Source organism: Gorilla gorilla, chromosome 18 (genome assembly GCF_029281585.2).
Source record: "Gorilla gorilla gorilla isolate KB3781 chromosome 18, NHGRI_mGorGor1-v2.1_pri, whole genome shotgun sequence".
Lineage (NCBI taxonomy): Eukaryota > Metazoa > Chordata > Mammalia > Primates > Hominidae > Gorilla > Gorilla gorilla.
Window position 1 is genome coordinate 103,910,118 of NC_073242.2, and position 18,115 is coordinate 103,928,232.

At 39.9% G+C, this 18,115-nt stretch overlaps 1 pseudogene; it reads left to right on the forward strand.

The window, feature by feature from the left end:
* The window catches only part of LOC101126158 (putative pyridoxal-dependent decarboxylase domain-containing protein 2), a 45,882-nt pseudogene that overhangs the window by 15,950 nt on the left and 11,817 nt on the right, over positions 1–18,115 (forward strand).

Sequence of the window (18,115 nt, forward strand, 5' to 3'; positions counted from 1 at the left end):
CACTTTTTTTTTTAATTTTTAAAAAAAAATTTTTTAAATTATACTTTTTAAGTTTTAGGGTACGTGTGCACAACGTGCAGGTTTGTTACATATGTATACATGTGCCATGTTGGTGTGCCACACCCATTAACTCTTCATTTAGCGTTAGGTATATCTCCTAATGCTATCCCTCCTCCCTCCCCCCACCCCACAACAAGCAACAGTGTATGATGTTCCCCTTCCTGTGTCCATGTAGTCTCATTGTTCAATTCCCACCTATGAGTAAGAACATGCGGTGTTTGTTGTTTTGTCCTTGAGACAGTTTGCTGAGAATGATGGTTTCAAGCTTCATCCATGTCCCTACAAAGGACATGAACTCACCATTTTTTGTGGCTGCATAGTATTCCATGGTGTATATGTGCCACATTTTCTTAATCCAGTCTATCATTGATGGACATTTGGGTTGGTTCCAAGTCTTTGCTATTGTGAATAGTGCCACAATAAACATACGTGTGCATGTGTCTTTATAGGGGCATGATTTATAATCCTTTGGGTATATACCCAGTAATGGGATGGCTGGATCAAATGGTATTTCTAGTTCTAGATCCCTGAGGAATCGCCACACTGACTTCCACAATGGTTGAACTAGTTTAGAGTCCCGCCAACAGTGTAAAAGTGTTCCTATTTCTCCACATCCTCTCCAGTACCTGTTGTTTCCTGACTTTTTAATGATTGCCATTCTAACTGGTGTGAGATGGTATCTCATTGTGGTTTTGATTTGCATTCTCTGATGGCCAATGATGATGAGCATTTTTTCATGTGTCTTTTGGCTGCATAAATGTCTTCTTTTGAGAAGTGTCTGTTCATATCCTTCGCCCACTTTTTGATGGGGTTGTTTGTTTTTTTTCTTGTAAATGTGTTTGAGTTCATTGTAGATTCTGGATATTAGCCCTTTGTCAGGTGAGTAGACTGCAAAAATTTTCTCCCATTTTGTAGGTTGCCTGTTCATTCTGATGGTAGTTTCTTTTGCTGTGCAGAAGCTCTTTAGTTTAATGAGATCCCATTTGTCAATTTTGGCTTTTGTTGCCATTGCTTTTGGTGTTTTAGACATGAAGTCCTTGCCCATGCCTGTGTCCTGAATGGTAAGACCTAGGTTTTCTTCTAGGGTTTTTATGGTTTTAGGTCTAATGTTTAAGTCTTTAATCCATCTTGAATTAATTTTTGTATAAGATGTAAGGAAGGGATCCAGTTTCAGCTTTCTACATATGGCTAGCCAGTTTTCCCAGCACCATTTATTAAATAGGGAATCCTTTCCCCATTTCTTGTTTTTGTCAGGTTTGTCAAAGATCAGATAGTTGTAGATATGCGGCATTATTTCTGAGGGCTCTATTCTGTTCCATTGGTCTATATCTCTGTATTGGTACCAGTACCATGCTGTTTTGGTTACTGTAGCCTTGTAGTATAGTTTGAAGCCAGGTAGCATGATGCCTCCAGCTTTGTTTTTCTGGCTTAGGAGTGACTTGGCAATGTGGGCTCTTTTTTGGTTCCATATGAACTTTAAAGTAGTTTTTTCCAATTCTGTGAAGAAAGTCATTGGTAGCTTGATGGGGATGGCATTGAATCTGTAAATTATCTTGGGCAGTGTGGCCGTTTTCACGATACTGATTATTCCTACCCATGAGCATGGAAAGTTCTTCCATTTGTTTGTATCCTCTTTTATTTCCTTGAGCAGTGGTTTGTAGTTTTCCTTGAAGAGGTCCTTCACATCCCTTGTAAGTTGGATTCCTAGGTATTTTATTGTCTTTGAAGCAATTGTGAATGGGAGTTCACTCATGATTTGGCTCTCTGTTTGTCTGTTATTGGTGTATAAGAATGCTTGTGATTTTTGTACATTGATTCTGTATCCTGAGACTTTGCTGAAGTTGCCTATCAGTTTAAGGAGATTTTGGGCTGAGACGATGGGGTTTTCTAGATATACAATCATGTCATCTGCAAACAGGGACAATTTGACTTCCTCTTTTCCTAATTGAATACCCTTTATTTCCTTCTCCTGCCTCATTGCCCTGGCCAGAACTTCCAACACTGTGTTGAATAGGAGTGGTGAGAGAGGGCATCCCTGTCTTGTGCCAGTTTTCAAAGGGAATGCTTCCAGTTTTTGCCCATTCAGTATGATATTGGCTGTGGGTTTGTCATAAATAGCTCTTATTATTTTGAGATACGGTCCATCAATACCCGATTTATTGAGAGTTTTTAGCATGAAGGGTTGTTGAATTTTGTCAAAGGCCTTTCTGCATCTATTGAGATAATCGTATGCTTTTTGTTGTTGGTTCTGTTTATATGCTGGATTACATTTATTGATTTGCATATGTTGAACCAGCCTTGCATCCCAGGGATGAAGCCCACTTGATCATGGTGGATAAGCTTTTTGATGTGCTGCTGGATTCGGTTTGCCAGTGTTTTATTGAGGATTTTTGCATCGATGTTCATCACGGATATTGGTCTAAAATTCTCTTTTTTTGTCGTGTCTCTGCCAGGCTTTGGTATCAGGATGATGCTGGCCTCATAAAATGAGTTAGGGAGGATTTCTTCTTTTTCTATTGATTGGAATAGTTTCAGAAGGAATGGTACCAGCTCCTCCTTTTACCTCTGGTAGAATTCGGCTGTGAATCCATCTGGTCCTGGACTTTTTTTGGTTGGTAAGCTCTTAATTATTGCCACAATTTCAGAGCCTGTTATTGGTCTATTCAGAGATTCAGCTTCTTCCTGGTTTAGTCTTGGGAGGGTGTATGTGTCGAGGAATTTATCCATTTCTTCTAGATTTTCTAGTTTATTTGCGTAGAGATGTTTATAGTATTCTGTGATGGTAGTTTGTATTTCTGTGGGATCGGTGGTGATATCCCCTTTATCATTCAATGAAACTTTTTACAAATAAAAACTTTACTCAAAACCCTGTTATACAAAACAGAGCTGATCTGCTAGGGAGTTAGAAGCCCCAACTGCTTACCTAACCCTTCCTTCTCAGAGTCCTCCCAGGGACCTTAAGGCTCAGGAGAACACAGCTGGAAAATCCCTGGACTAGATCCCTTAGGTCCCTTCTAGAATGTAACAATTTCTGAATCTTATGTTGATAAATGGAGTGGAATTTCTTAAAAACAATTTTGAGGAGGCAATGCAGTTTTAAATACGTATGTATTGTATGCCATGCTGTAAGATATTGCTAGATATACAGTGAGCAATAGGAAAAGGTAAACGCAGCTCTTCCTTTAAGCAGCACACTTAGAAGAGTAAGAGGGGAACAAAAGAGCTATAACTTATATATGATATTATATGTATTATATGTAATATATAATTTATTGTTATAACACAACTCATACTACATAGAGATTGAAGTCAACAAGAATTTTCTCCCTAAAAATAACTACAGAGATTAAGAATAGAGAAAGGAAAATGAATGTGTATGTTTTAATTCTGCAAAAAGTTCGGGCACAGTGGCTCAGCCTGTAATCCCAGCAGAAGGATAACTTGAGCTCAGGAGTTTGAGACCAGCCTGTGCGGCATAATGAGACCTTGTATCTACAAAAAAATTTTGAAAATTAGCCAGGCATGGTGGCGAGCACTTGTATTCCCAGGTACTCAGGAGGCTGAGGTGGGAGGATCACTTGATCCCTGGAGGTCAAGGCTGCAGTGAGCCACGATCAAACCACTGTACCCCAGTCTGTGTAACAGAGCGACTGTCTCAAAAATAATATTTGTCAAAATAGCATGTCTTTGTATCACTGCCACATGGCTTGTCTGAAGTGAAGTTGACTCACTTTGTTATCATAAGTGATCTTACCAAAGACCAAGTTGTCCAGTTGCCTTGGAGTGTAGGTCATGCGTTGCCGGTACCCTGGGGCTGTGTACAATGGCCAGGCTGAGGGGACCTTGTGGTTACCCCCATGGGACTTGTAACTTGTCAAGTGGGAAGGTGGTACCAAGTGAAGAAGGGTAGGGTCCTTGGTTTTGGCCTCACGTGGTTCTTCCCAGAATGAATGGTGAAAAAATTATAATTCTGCAGAAAAATGTAAATTCTATTTTGTTTACTTTTTGGATGGGAGATAGGTGTACACATGGCACTAAAATTCAAAAGGAACTTAAGGAGGCCAGGCACGGTGGCTCACACCTGCAATCCCAGCACTTTGGGAAGCTAAGGCGGGCAGATCACTTGAGGTCAAGAGTTCGAGACTAGCATGGCCAACATGGTGGAAGCCCCCGTCTCTACTAAAAATATAAAAATTAGCTGGGCATGGTGGTGTGTGCCTGTAATCCCAGCTACTTGGGAGGCTGAGGCAAGAGAATCACTTGAACCCAGGAGGCAGAGGTTGCAGTGAGCAAGGTCATGCCATTGCACTCTAGTCTGGGCAACAGAGTAAGACTCCATCTCAAAAAATAAAAATAAAAACAGCAGCTTCCTCTAGGAAGTGGGGCTGGAAGACTTTTACTTTTTCTGTTATACTTTTGTACTATTGCAGGTTTTAAAATCATGTATTTCACAGTAAATCCAGAAGAAATTATGCACTTAATTTTTCTGGGTGAATTGTGTTGTAGAGGTAATAGAGGATTATTAAAATTTCTTTCTTTCTTTTTTTTTTTTTCCCCCAGATAGCAGACCCCACGTTAGCTGAAATGGGAAAAAACTTGAAGGAGGCAGTGAAGATGCTGGAGGACAGTCAGAGGTGAGTAGGACAGAGGTGACCCTGTTCAACGAGTTCAGCCTGCTGTGAAGCCAGTGGCTCTGGGTTCTTTCTGTTAAAGGTGCCTCTTGGCTTCACAGTGTCACACACAGCTTCAGCTGACTTGAAAATTGGTGTTTGTCTTGGGTAAAAGGTGCCTTGTAATTAAAGGATTTTGAAATTGAGAGGAAAGACTTATACTATTTAATTCTGTCTATTAAGAGTTTCATTTACTTAATATATTGATTTGACTCTATAAATACTTATTATATATTCAGGTCATATAGAGCACCAAGTAAACAAGAAGTGGGTGGAACTTTTTTGTTGCATATTCTTGTCTTTTCCAGAAATTCAAACGATACCTGAAACTGGAGGCAGGGAGATGTGATAAATGTTTGAAATCCTGCCTCAGTCACTGGGAGGTTATAGGCAACATGGTCATGTTTGCATGTTCAGGCGTTAGAAATTTGGTATGATGAAACAAATGAACAGCTTTTTCTTTTCTTTAAATGAGAAGAACAGAAGAGGAAAATGGAAAGAAGCTCATATCCACAGATATTCCAGGCCCACTCCAGGGCAGTTAGGTGGCGCTGAGGATCCATACCTTTAGTTAAGGTGTAAATTTTTGTTTGTTTGTTTCTGAGACGGAGTCGTGCTCTGTTGCCCAGGATGGAGTGCAGTGGCACAGTCTGGGCTCACTGCAACCTCCGCCTCCCGGGTTCAAGCAGTTCTTTCTTGTGCCTCAGCCTCCTGAGTAGCTGGGATTACAGGCATGCACCACCATATCTGGCTAATTTTTGTATTTTCAGTAGAGATGGGATTTTGCCACGTTGACCAGGCTGGTTTCTAACTCCTGACCTTGACCTCAGGTGATCTGCCCACCTCGGCCTCCCAAAGTGCTGGGATTACAGGTGTGAGCCACTGTGCCCGGCCTACATTTTTCTTAAACCAGTGTCTTATCATCATTGATTTATGGTTTTAGTTTTAATGAACACATAGCAAATTTAAATAGACTTATATGCAGTATAACATTAGAAAACTGAAGTGTGGTTGGCTGGTTGGTGATATTGCCGCACCTGCTGGCTTCTCTCCCTCTCCCATTTGGAATTTAATAGAGGCTGAGTACAGTGGGTCACACCTTTAATCCCAGCACTTTGGGAGGCCAAGGACAGAGGATCACTTGAGCCCAGGAGTTCAAGGTTACAGCGATCTTTGATTGTACCACTGCACTCCAGCCTGAGTGATAGAGACACTTTCTAATTTTGAGACAGAGTCTCACTCTGTCGCCAGGCTGGAGTGCAGTGGTGTGATCTTGGCTCACTGCAACCTCTGCCTCCCGGGTTCAAGTGATTCTCCTGCCTCAGCCTCCCGAGTGGCTGGGATTATAGGCACCCACCACCACGCCCAGCTAATTTTTGTATTTTTAGTAGAGACAGGGTTTCACCATGTTGGCCAGGACGGTCTCCATCTCCTGACCTCAGGTGATCCGCCTGCCTTAGCCTCTCAAAGTGCTGGGACTACAGGCATAAGCCACCGCACCTGGCCAAAAATTTTTTAGAAAACCAACAATTTAATACAACCTCATGACTCAAAAGTGATACATGGAGCTAGGCACCGTGGCGCACACCTGTAGTCCCAGCTGCTTGGGAGCCTGAGGCAGGAGGATGGCTTGAGTCAAGGAGTTCGAGGCCACCCTGAACAACATGGCGAGACCCTATCAAATAAAATAAAAGTGATATACAAATTCATCATTATAACTGGTGTGTCATACTTAGTTCACTCTTGAAACCTGTCATGTATTTGGTAGACTGAGTTTTATTCTAAGCGGTATTTTAATTTGATAAGATTTATTGTTTTCATAATACAAATGAAAGGAAAATGTCAAATTACTTATTTTTTGGCAACTGAAGCAAATCTGTCATGTTTGAGTAGCAGGAAAAATAGCAAAAAAGTAAGTAGCTGACTAAAATTTTCACAAGACATTAGCAGTTAATCTGGGATTAGTATCCCAGCCCAGCTTCCCTGAGACAAACTTATTTTTTTTTCCTGTTATAACCAGGAAACTGCACGTAAGTAAACAGTACAACTCCCTTAAATATCCTTTGACCTGAATATAGATTCAACCAGGTTGCAAAAGAAAAGTATGGAGGAAGGATCACAGTGTGCCAATAACACGCCGAGATACTAATACTTTAAAACAGTCACTCCTATTCGTAGCATGAATAGTGCTGATGTGAAGCTAGGTGTGAAGTGCATTCTCAGCTCAGAACAGGAGGCAGGTCCTATAAAATCTCCTCATTCCAGCCCTGCTGATGGAAACCAAAGGTTTTAAGGTTTAGTCTCCTAATTCCACGGAAGTTTTCCCAGGAGAGATACTCCCAGCAGCATCTGTAATTCTCAGCCTTAAGCCACTGACTAGGAGGATTCACACTTAGGAGTGCTACCACCCAGCATTCAAGACTAGTAACATGCCAGGCACAGCTAAGTGCCATACCTTCACTGTCTGAAGCCTCCCAAATCCATAACGTCCGGCTTGGCAAGTTGGAATAGCTTGCTCGAGGTCATGTGGCAGGCAGCCAGTGTGCCTCAAGGGCCCCTGCCTGCTCTGATGTCTACAGTGTCCAAGGCCCAGAGCCCCTCTCACTTGAAGGGCAGCACCTTGGGGACAATTGGTTTGGGGACATTGTTTTGATGGCACTTCCTTTTTTGAAAGAGGAAACATCTTTTTAGTCTATTCTCATTAACAGACGAATAGCTTTACGTTATTCCTGTTGCAAGTTGCCTTGCCATTGCTTGCTACTTCAGCCATTCGAATTCTTTTCATAACTTTCCATCTCCTCATGTAATGAGCATTTCATAGCAACATATCTTGGATAGAAGTAAAATGTTTTTATACTCTAAGCAGATCTCAAGGTTCCCAGCTTGGGGAAGAGCTGGTAATAAATGAAGCTTGCATTGTTAGAGGCTGTTAGTCCAAACGGACAAGATCCCTATGGAGGAAAATTAGATATACCAGTGCTATTGGAGTGTTCTGTGACTGTCTAGCATTATAATATACTAAGGATGATTATATATTGTATTTTATATAATATATTTTATATATATTTTATATTTTATATAATGTATAGTATATAATACACTTATATATTATAAGTACATATTATAAGGACTTTTGGCTCTTATTACATGCTTATTAAATATTCTCTGTCTTGTACTCCAAGATTCAAATGAAATGTATAGAAATGTTGCTAGAGCAAGACTGGTGGCTGGGCAAGGTGGCTCAGGCCTGTAATCCCAGCACTTTTGGAGGCTGAGGCAGGAGGATTGCTTGAGCTTGGTGGTTTGAGACCAGGCTGGGCAACATGGCAAAACCCTGTTTCTACCAAAAATAAAAAAACGGCTGGGCGTGGTGGCTCATGCCTGTAACCCCAGCACTTTGGGAGGCCGAGGAGGGTGGATCACTTGAAGCCAGGAGTTGAAGACCAGTCTGGCCAACATGGTGAAACCCCATCTCTACTAAAAATACAAAAATTAGCCGAGCGTGGTGGCGCACGCTTGTAATCTCAGCTACTCAGGAGGCTGAGGCAGGAGGATCGCTTACACCTGGGAGGCAGAGGTTGCGGTGAGCCCAGATTATGCCACTTCCCTCCACCTTGGGTGACAAAGTGAGACCCTGTCTCAAAAAAATAAAAATAAAAAGACTGGTGACATTTATTAAAATGAAACTCATAATTAGGTAGAAGATTTATTTAACCACAAGTAAGTTTATATCGGAATTCAGTTTATAATTTGAGCTTTGTTTTTTAAAAAGCATAAACTATATACCACGTTCTTTCTCTTATAGTTGCTTAAGAAAAAAAAAAAAACTTGAAGCAACGCCAGTTGAATGAGGGAAGGAGCGGGAGAGTGGCGGGGGATGTGTGCTGTTCCCATCAGCCCATCAACTCTTTTCATTCTGCAGTGGACAAGATATGGCGAGCATCCTCCAGTTAGTTCAGAATCTGATGCATGGAGATGAAGATGAGGAGCCCCAGAGCCCCAGGTAATGAACCTGGCAGCTTCTCTTTTCAAGTGCATGTGTTCTTGATTTCGTAGTGATTGCGCTCTGACAAGTTGCTCAAATAAGAAGCTATATTTCATTGAGTTATATATGATACTAAAGTAATCCTTTTTATTTTCAGAAAGACGTTTATATTAATATATATTTTGTGAAATGAAGGCATTTATTGAAATTAGATCCCATAGTTTTTATGGTATCATGCCTTAGAGAGGCGCTGGCAGAAGGACTGAAGAGTGAGTGTCGCATGTCTTTCTGCTGCTGTGCTTCTGCTTCCTAAGAATTGCTGTACTTGTATTCATTAGGTATTTAGTTAGTTTTCTCTTTAATTATTTTAAATTTGATGTTTTGAAATAAGTAAAATTGTTCTCTTGGTTCAAAATTCAGACAATAAAGAACGATATACAAAGGGAATTTTCCTTCCTACCTCTATCTCCCTACCGTGTTTTCTTCTCTAGAGACAGACATTACCAGTTTCTTGTGTATTCTTCCAGAGAGATTTTATATGTATTATACACCAGCAAAATGTCTATGCCCACCCTAATACATAATTACTATGCATATGCTGTGCATCTTGCATTTTTTCACTTATGTCTTGGAGTTCACTGCATATTAATGCACAGGAACTTTCTCCTTTGTCAGAGCTATGTGTTTTACTTTGAACAGATGAACCATATTTTATTGGTCCCCTGTCATGTTGCACTGTTACAAACATTGCTGCAGCAAACAACTTTCGACATGTGTCACTTCTCATAGAAGCAGGTGTCTGGAGGACAAAGTCCTGAAAGTGGAGTTGCTGTCTCAGACAGTGTGTGCTTTTGTAATTTTGATAGATCCTGCCAAATTTCCCTCCATGGAGTTGCGGCATTTAGCAGTCCCACCAGCAATGTATGAGAGTACTTTGTTTCCACACTATTCACCTGCAAAGGCGTTATCAGACTGAAGGATCATTGATAAGTGATATTCCGATGAGAAATCTGATAAGTGAGAAATGGTGTTTCAGCATAATTCGAATTTGCAGGTTTTTAAAATTATGAACCAAGTGACGTGTCTTTTTGTATGTTTTAAGACCCATTTATATTTCTAGGAACTGTCTGTTGCCCATGATCCTATTAGGTTATTTGTCTTTTTCTTATTATTCACAGTTAACAATTGTAAACTTAGTCCTTCTTTTTTACAGTTATTCTTTATAAGGGAAATTAGTTTTAATTCTATATAAAACATTTTATATAATCAATTTTAATTATATATAAAATAATACCTAGTCCCCCATGAATTTGCTGTATTATTGCAATAAATAATTCTTATTTGATGCATAGACCTGAGATTTAAATCTTTTTTTTTTTTTTTTTTTGAGATGGAGTCTTACTCTGTTGCCCAGGCTGGAGTGCAATGGTGCCATTTCGGCTCACTTCAAGCTCCGCCTCCCGGGTTCACTCCATTCTCCTGCCTCAGCCTCCTGAGTAGCTGGGATTACAGGTGCCCACCACCAGGCCCGGCCAATTTTTTGTATTTTTAGTAGAGATGGGGTTTCACCATGTTATCCAGGATGGTCTCAATCTCCTGACCTCGTGATCCGCCCGCCTCGGTCTCCCAAAGTGCTGGGATTACAGGCATGAGCCACTGCGCCTGGCCAGGATTTAGTTCTTTAAAAAATGCTTTCAGCTGATTTTACCTTAGCTCTACCCTCCACAATTCTTAAGGCTGGTATTTAATTTTTAAAATACTTTAATAGGAAATTATTTTAAAACAGTTTGTAGGTACTCAATTTAAAAAGGGCTATTTATCTCCTGGAACTCTAATTATAAAAATATTTTTCTGGCCAGGAGTGGTGGCTCATGCCTGTAATCCCAGCACTTTGGGAGGCCGAGGCAGGTGAATCACCTGAAGTCAGGAGTTCAAGAGCAGCCTGGCCAACATGGTGAAACCCCGTCTCTACTAAAAATACAAAAAATTAGCCTGGCTTGGTGGTGGGCACCTGTAATTCCAGCTACTCGGGAGGCTGAGACAGGAGAATCACGTGAACCCAGGAGGTGGAGGTTGTAGTGAGCTGAGATCGCACCACTGCACCCCAGCCTGGGCATCAGGAGGGAGACTCCATCTCAGAAAAAATATATTTTTTTCTCCGTCTCAAAAAATAGAAAAACTTCTCACCAAACTATCACTACTGTTTATGCATTGATTTGCCTTCTGGGCCATTAAGTAGATTTCAAGTCTGACAGATATTTCTGTGGAACTCTGTGTCTCTAAGTTCTATGTCCTTTTTTATGGTTTGACTCTAATACTTTAATTTTGCTTAACAGAATCCAAAATATTGGAGAACAAGGTCATGTGGCTTTGTTGGGACATAGTCTGGGAGCTTATATTTCAACTCTGGACAAAGAGAAGCTGAGAGAACTTACAACTAGGATACTTTCAGATACCACCTTATGGCTATGCAGAATTTTCAGGTAAAGACATGATGAGTTTCCAGTGAAGACTTTTATGAGTCGGGTGTAGACTGAAAGATCTTTTTTCTGGAGCTGTACTACTTGGGTTCAGATTTCCTTCTCCTTGAAAGGGGTGTTTAACCTCTCAGTGCCTGTTTCATCATCTGTTAGATGGGGATAGTATTAATACCTGTTTCATAGAAGCATTGTGAGGATTAAATGAGCTAATGGACTAATACATGTGAAGGGTGGAGAATAGAAGCACATATGTGTTTGATAGGGTCAGCAGTTATTTATTTGTGGGGTATCTAATTGGCACATGTCAGTAGAAGATAGAGCAATGATCTAGATTCAAATACAGTTGTCCCTTATCCTTGGGTGTCCTTGGGGGATTGGTTCTTGACCTCCCATCCTCACCCTATGGATAAAAAAATTCATGGATGCTCAAATCCCTTATATAAAATAGCACAGTATTTTCATGTAACTGAGGCACATCTTCCCATATACTTTAATCTCTTGATTACATATAATACCTAATACGATGTAAATGCTGTGTAAATAGTTGTTACAGTGTATTGTTTAGGGAATAATGACAAGGAAAAAAGTCTGTAGATATTCAGTACAGAGGCACCCATCTTTTTAAATTTCTGAAGATTTTTTACTCATGCTTGGTTTAATCCACAGATGCAGAACCCACAGGTTCAGAGGGCCAGCTGTGCTTTGAAAATATTAGCTTGCATTTTATTAGAAAGAAAACTCTGAGGCCAGGCGCGGTGGCTCACGCCTGTAATCCCAGCACTTTGGGAGGCTGAGGTGGGCGGATCACAAGGTGAGGAGATCGAGACCATTCTGGCTAACATGGTGAAACCCTGTCTCTACTAAAAATACAAAAAGATTAGCCGGGCGTGGAAGTGAGCACCTGTAGTCCCAGCTCCTCTGGAGGCTGAGGCGCTGCACTCCAGCCTGGGCGACAGAGCGAGACTCTGTCTCAAAAAAAAAAAAAAAAAAAAAAAAGAAAAGAAAAGAAAACTCTGTCATAAGGAAGATGAATATGTGCTATGAAACTGAAATTTGTTTTATTCTGTGATAATCCTGGCAGTACTAAGGAATTACAACAGATGAAGGATTCAGTAGGAGACATAGGACTAGTGGCATTGGGTTTATGCTGTTACTTTTATGGAGAAGGAATGTTTGCCTAACTTGAGACATTTATCTTGAGAGACCCTCACTTTCAGTGTTGGGAAAGAACTTGGCCAAGCAGGAGTATAAGTTTGCCCAACTTTAATATTAAAGGAGCAGTGTTCTGTTGTTCTAGTAAAAATCTGCTGCCTGTAATTGAAATTGTCCCTCCTCCTCTAGGAGATGGAGCCTCAGCAGATTATAGTAAAACCAAAAGCTAGCCTGACTAGCTTTTTTATTTTTTTGAGATGGAGTCTTACTCTGTCGCCCAGGCTGGAGTGCAGTGGCACAATCTCGGCTCACTGCACCCTCCACCTCCTGGGTTCAAGCCATTCTCCTGCCTCAGTCTCCCGAGTAGCTGGGACTACAGGCACTCACCACCACACCTGGCAATTAGTAGAGACAGTTGTTTCACCATGTTAGCTAGGCTAGGCTCAAAACTCCTGACGTCAGGTGATCCACCCGCCTTGGCCTCCCAAAGTGCTGAGATTACAGGCGTGAGCCACCACACCCAGCCTCTGACGAGCATTTTTGACAGTTTTATTTACTTTGGATATTTTAGGGCTGAAACTCTGCTATGAACTATGCCTGTGTTATCCAGTGCTGGCCTTAGTTCATAATAAGCCAGAACCATGATCTTCAGTCTTTTTATATCTGAGAATTCCTGGTCTCTACTTGTTTTCATAGTTTCTGCTCTTTATGGAATTGGGTATGGATGGAGGGTTATTGTCTCGCTGCTTGGTAACCTCAGCTGTAATGAGGTGTCAGCCATCTATGAGGAGGATGTTTCACATTCCTTTCCTCTCTGCCTGATAAAAGTGACAATTCCTAGCTTGAGAAAAGAATTGTCTCCATGATTGTAAGGTTGACTTATACAATCCTTAACTAGAAATAAGAGCATATTAATATGTATCTCTTAACAGATATGAAAATGGGTGTGCTTATTTCCACAAAGAGGAAAGAGAAGGACTTGCAAAGATATGTAGGCTTGCCATTCATTCTCGATATGAAGACTTTGTAGTGGATGGCTTCAGTGTGTTATATAATAAGAAGCCTGTCATATATCTTAGTGCTGCTGCTAGACCTGGCCTGGGCCAATACCTTTGTAATCAGGTAATGTGGTATCAGGTGGCTATTTTAAAGAAATAATGTCTTATTTTGTCCTGAAAGTTTTAAAGTTGACCCGTTTGTCTAGTTGCTGTTCTTGTTGAATGAAAAGAAAGATGGTCTTATATGCTTTTGTCATATTTGTAAAAATTACTGAATTTAGAAATAAGGAATATGTGATAGATTACCCAAGGGCATCCACAGTCAACATTTTCTCTTTTTTCCCAGACTTTAATCGAAGGGGGTGTGTTTGTGTTTATATGGTTGTATCTGGCTCTTTTCACTTACTGTTAAAACAGGAATATATCATTTTAATAATAATTTTTCAAAGTATAGTTTATTTTTAATGCCTTCATGGTATTTTTTCAAGTGAATATGTAGTAATTAACTGTTGCCTTTTTGGACAACTAAGAGTGTTTGCATTCTCTTGCTTTCTGTGACCATTTTCAGGTAATGTTCTTTGTGTAGTGCTGTTAAGGACTTCTCTGTGCATAAAGCTCTTCCTGTATTTTATTTAGGGTTATGGTCCTCAGATGGATTTTCAGAGTCAGTCTAGAATTGCTGGATCAAAGAGCATGACTATTTTTTTGTTTTGTTTTGTTTTTTGTTTGTTTGTTTTTGAGACAGAGTCTTGCTCTGTCGCCCAGGCTGGGGTGCAGTGGCGTGATCTCGGCTCACTGCAAGCTCCACCTCCCGGATTCATGCCATTCTCCTGCCTCAGCCTCCCAAGTAGCTAGGACTACAGGTGCCCGCCACCACGCCCAGCTAATTTTTTTGTATTTTTTTTAGTAGAGATGGGTTTCACCGTGTTAGCCAGGATGGTGTCGATCTCCTGACCTCATGATCTGCCCACCTCAGCCTCCCAAAGTGCTGGGATTACAGGCGTGAGCCACCGCGTCCAGCCGAGCATGACTATTTTTAAAGTTCATGGTGCTTCTAGCCCAACTGGGAGGACTACATCGAGATAAGACACTGTTAACTGTCTTTGCCAAGAATGTTTAAAAGCAAAACCGTAGGGTTGGAGGGTTCCTCTTTTGTAAGCTGTAGGAGTCCCAGGGGGATGTATGGGAGACACTTAGTGACTTTTAAATTGATTCTGAGCTGTGATCACTGGTGTTAAGAAATTATGTCCTCTTCTTGAGGGGTGTACAAAATGGGGAGTTTAATAATAATCCTCTGAAACGTGAAATGAATTACTTAGTGTCTACTGCAAGCCAGGCTCTTGCGGACACAAGGCTGTTTGGGGACAACAGTCTAACCTTCAAAAGATGTGTAAGAGTGTTCTGTTGGGAATGGCAGCTGGCAGAGCAGCATATATAAGATGGTTATGTTCACATTTTTTAAAGTGTGTGTATCCTTTATAACTATGTTTTTGTACCTAGAAAAATATGTAAATTTATACCTAGAAAATATCTGAAAGGTTATGTATTAAACTGTTAATGGGGTGGATTGGTGGCTTATAGGGTAGGGGGCTAGGCATTTTCACTTTTAATACCTGTATTTTTTTTGAGGATTTGTTTTACTTGGGTGTCACATTCATAATTTTTAATCCTTTAAGGAGAAAATGTGCTTATTAAATTTTTGGTCTCTGAATGCTCCCAAGTCTTAGTCATACAGAACAGCATGCTGCAACTGTTTACAATTCCTAAAACTGTAAACTCCTCAAGGACTTGGAGGCTAAACATGAAGAATATAAAATTAAGTTGACAATCACTGTCTCTGTGCATAACACTGACTTCACTTCTCTTGAGAAATGTGCATCTGCTAATCCATATTTATTACTTTTTAGGGGTGGGTGAACCCATAAATAAGATACTGTTCTTTGAATGCCTTTAGCTGGTGTTATTTACCAGTAATGCTTGGAGAAAGAATCCAAAATTACCCCCACTAAAATGCTCACGACCCAATTGTTTCTGTGTTTGTCAAAGTGTTTCTGGTATATTCTAGAATATACCAAAGATAATTACTTGAATCATTTAGAAAATTTTACATTATATCCTCTTATAAGGCACTTGGAAATTCACCCTTTTTTTTTTTCGGCTTGGCTTTCTAAATGTACTTTAACATCAATTTATAATATTAAGAGTTCCTAAGGAGAGAGATTTCTTAGAAGAATAATCGTGGCTTGTCTTAGAGCCACAGGCTTTCACAATCTGAAGTGAATGGTGCAGAGAGCTTTCTTGTCAAGTCGTATGTTTCTTCCTGCAACTCAGCTTGCCCTTCCCCTGCTTGTGCCGTGTACCCTGTAACACTATGTTTGGATCCCAGCATCAGATGGTGAGTTCTACTTTTGGTTTGTAAAATCATGTGGGATTGTGTTTGGAAACTGCCTTTCAGGTGAAGTTCTTTTTGCTGGCCTCCAGATAATTAGTAACTTACTGATGTATTGCTTGGACCCTTGCATTGTGTAATATATGCTTCTGTTAATATGTGAATGTCCATGAAGGTTGGTTGGTATATAGGTCAGGAGCACCTGGCTTTTAAGGAGTCTTGTAATTACTGTATCGCCTGCTTTAAGTAGAAACATGGAAGCTCAATTAAGCACCAGAAATTTCTTCTGAAGCTCCTACTTTTAATGAGTTAGCACTGTTGCCTGGATTTATGAATGGGCAGATTTTGAAAATGAGGTTCTTCATTGTCATCGTGGAATTGAGTTCTGCTTATTTTCAGACATGCAGCTGATAAATCTCTCCTTAATGATTCCAGAAGGAGAAGGAAGGGATGGATTTTAGGGTTTTTTTTATTTCTTTTGTCAAGGTAGTTTTATTTTCTAGTTCAGGTACATCAGTGAGTAATAGTAGAGATACATTCTTGGCTGTTTTAGGAGAGTTAAGAGAACATTTCATTTAAATGTAAATGTTTAAAATCAAAGAAATGTTCCTGCATATGTACAGTTTTTACCTTTAATCTTGTTTAACTGATTTTTCTAGTCTTCAAGGAAAACTATTTGATTTTCACATCTATGATGAGAGAAAACAGAAAAATTGTCAAGAGTAAGAATTGATTTGACATTACTTTTGAGAGTTATCTGCTTCTTTTGCAAGTCATAATTTTTCATTTTATAGCTTTTATACTAGGCACCTCAGTTTCCAATGATTTGTTTTGGTTCCAGGATGTTGCCTTCCTGGAGAAACTGATTAAAGATGATATAGAGTGAGGAAGACTGCCCCTGTTGCTTGTCGCAAATGCAGGTAGGTAGCATGATGCTGAATCTACCATTTTGAATATATAGGAGCGAGGCTACGTCCTCAGCCTATAAAAGATAAAGTCTTAAGAAATGTGTGTGCACCACATGTTTAACATAGTCCATATCCACATTGTAGCAAAAACTGTAATAGTAAGGTTGGCTCGTTAGATTTTTCTTTAATCGTTGGTTTGTTTTGGAAGTTATTTTATGTGTGTGTATACTTTTTCATTTAGATTGTAAATGCTTCTCTATCTTCTCCTTCATATACTTCTTTACCCTGTTCTAAACTGAATTTTATTTTATTTTTTTTGAGACAGAGTCTCACTCTGTTGCCCAGGCTGGAGTGCAGTAGCACAATCTCACCTCACTGCAATCTCTGCCTCCCAGGTTCAAGTGTTTCTCCTGTCTCAACCTCCTGAATTGCTGGGATTACAGGTGCGTGCCACCACATCTGGCTAATTTCTTGTATTTTTAGTAGAGACAGGGTTTCAGTATGTTGGCCAGGCTGGTCTCGAACTCCTGACCTCAGGTGATCCGCCTGCCTCAGCCTCCCAAATTGCTGGGATTACAGGCATGAGCCACTGTACCTGGCCTGAATTTTTAAATGACACATTTAAGCCAGGTGTGGTGGCACATGCCTATAGTCGCCCTACTCAGGAGACAAGCCAGATGTTGGCTTAAGCCCAGAAGTTCAATACCAGCCTGGGTAACGTAGCAAGACCCCATCTCAATAAATAAAAATAATTGTACTGACATTGTAAGATCGTTGTAAAAATTAAACAAGAAAATTCATAAAATGTCACACTTAAATATCTACCTTATAGGCGGCAGAGCAACTACCACTTGCTGCTCCACTTATCTCATTCAGCATCATACTTGAAATCTAAGACAGTGCAATAAGGCAAAAAAAAATAACGGACAGATTAGAAAGGAAGAAATAAAACTTTGTTTGCAGGCATGATTATATAGATAGAAAACTAAAGAAAAGCTACTGGAACTAATGATCAAATCTAAACCATTTTCTGGATTTTTATATACTAGCAAAGAAGAATTGGAAATTGAATTTTAAATGTCATTTATAATAGGATCAAAAAAGATGAAAAATTTATGGATCAATTTAACAAAATATATGCAAGATCTGTACATTGAAAACTAAGAATGTTACTGAGAGAAATTCAAGAAGACCCAAGAACGATATGCCATACACATGGGTTGGAAGACTAAGTATTAAGTCAGTTCTTCCCAAACTAATCTGTAGATTCAACTCGATCCCTCTTAAAATCTCAACAGGCTACAATTTCTTATAGAACTTGATGAGCTAATTCTAAAGTTTATATAGAAATACAAGGGATCTAGGAACAGCCCAAAGAATTTTGAAAAAGAACAAAATTGGAAGACTTACCTTGTCATACTTCAAGACTTCTGTAAAGCAGCAAGTAAGATTGTGTGAGATTAACCAAATAAA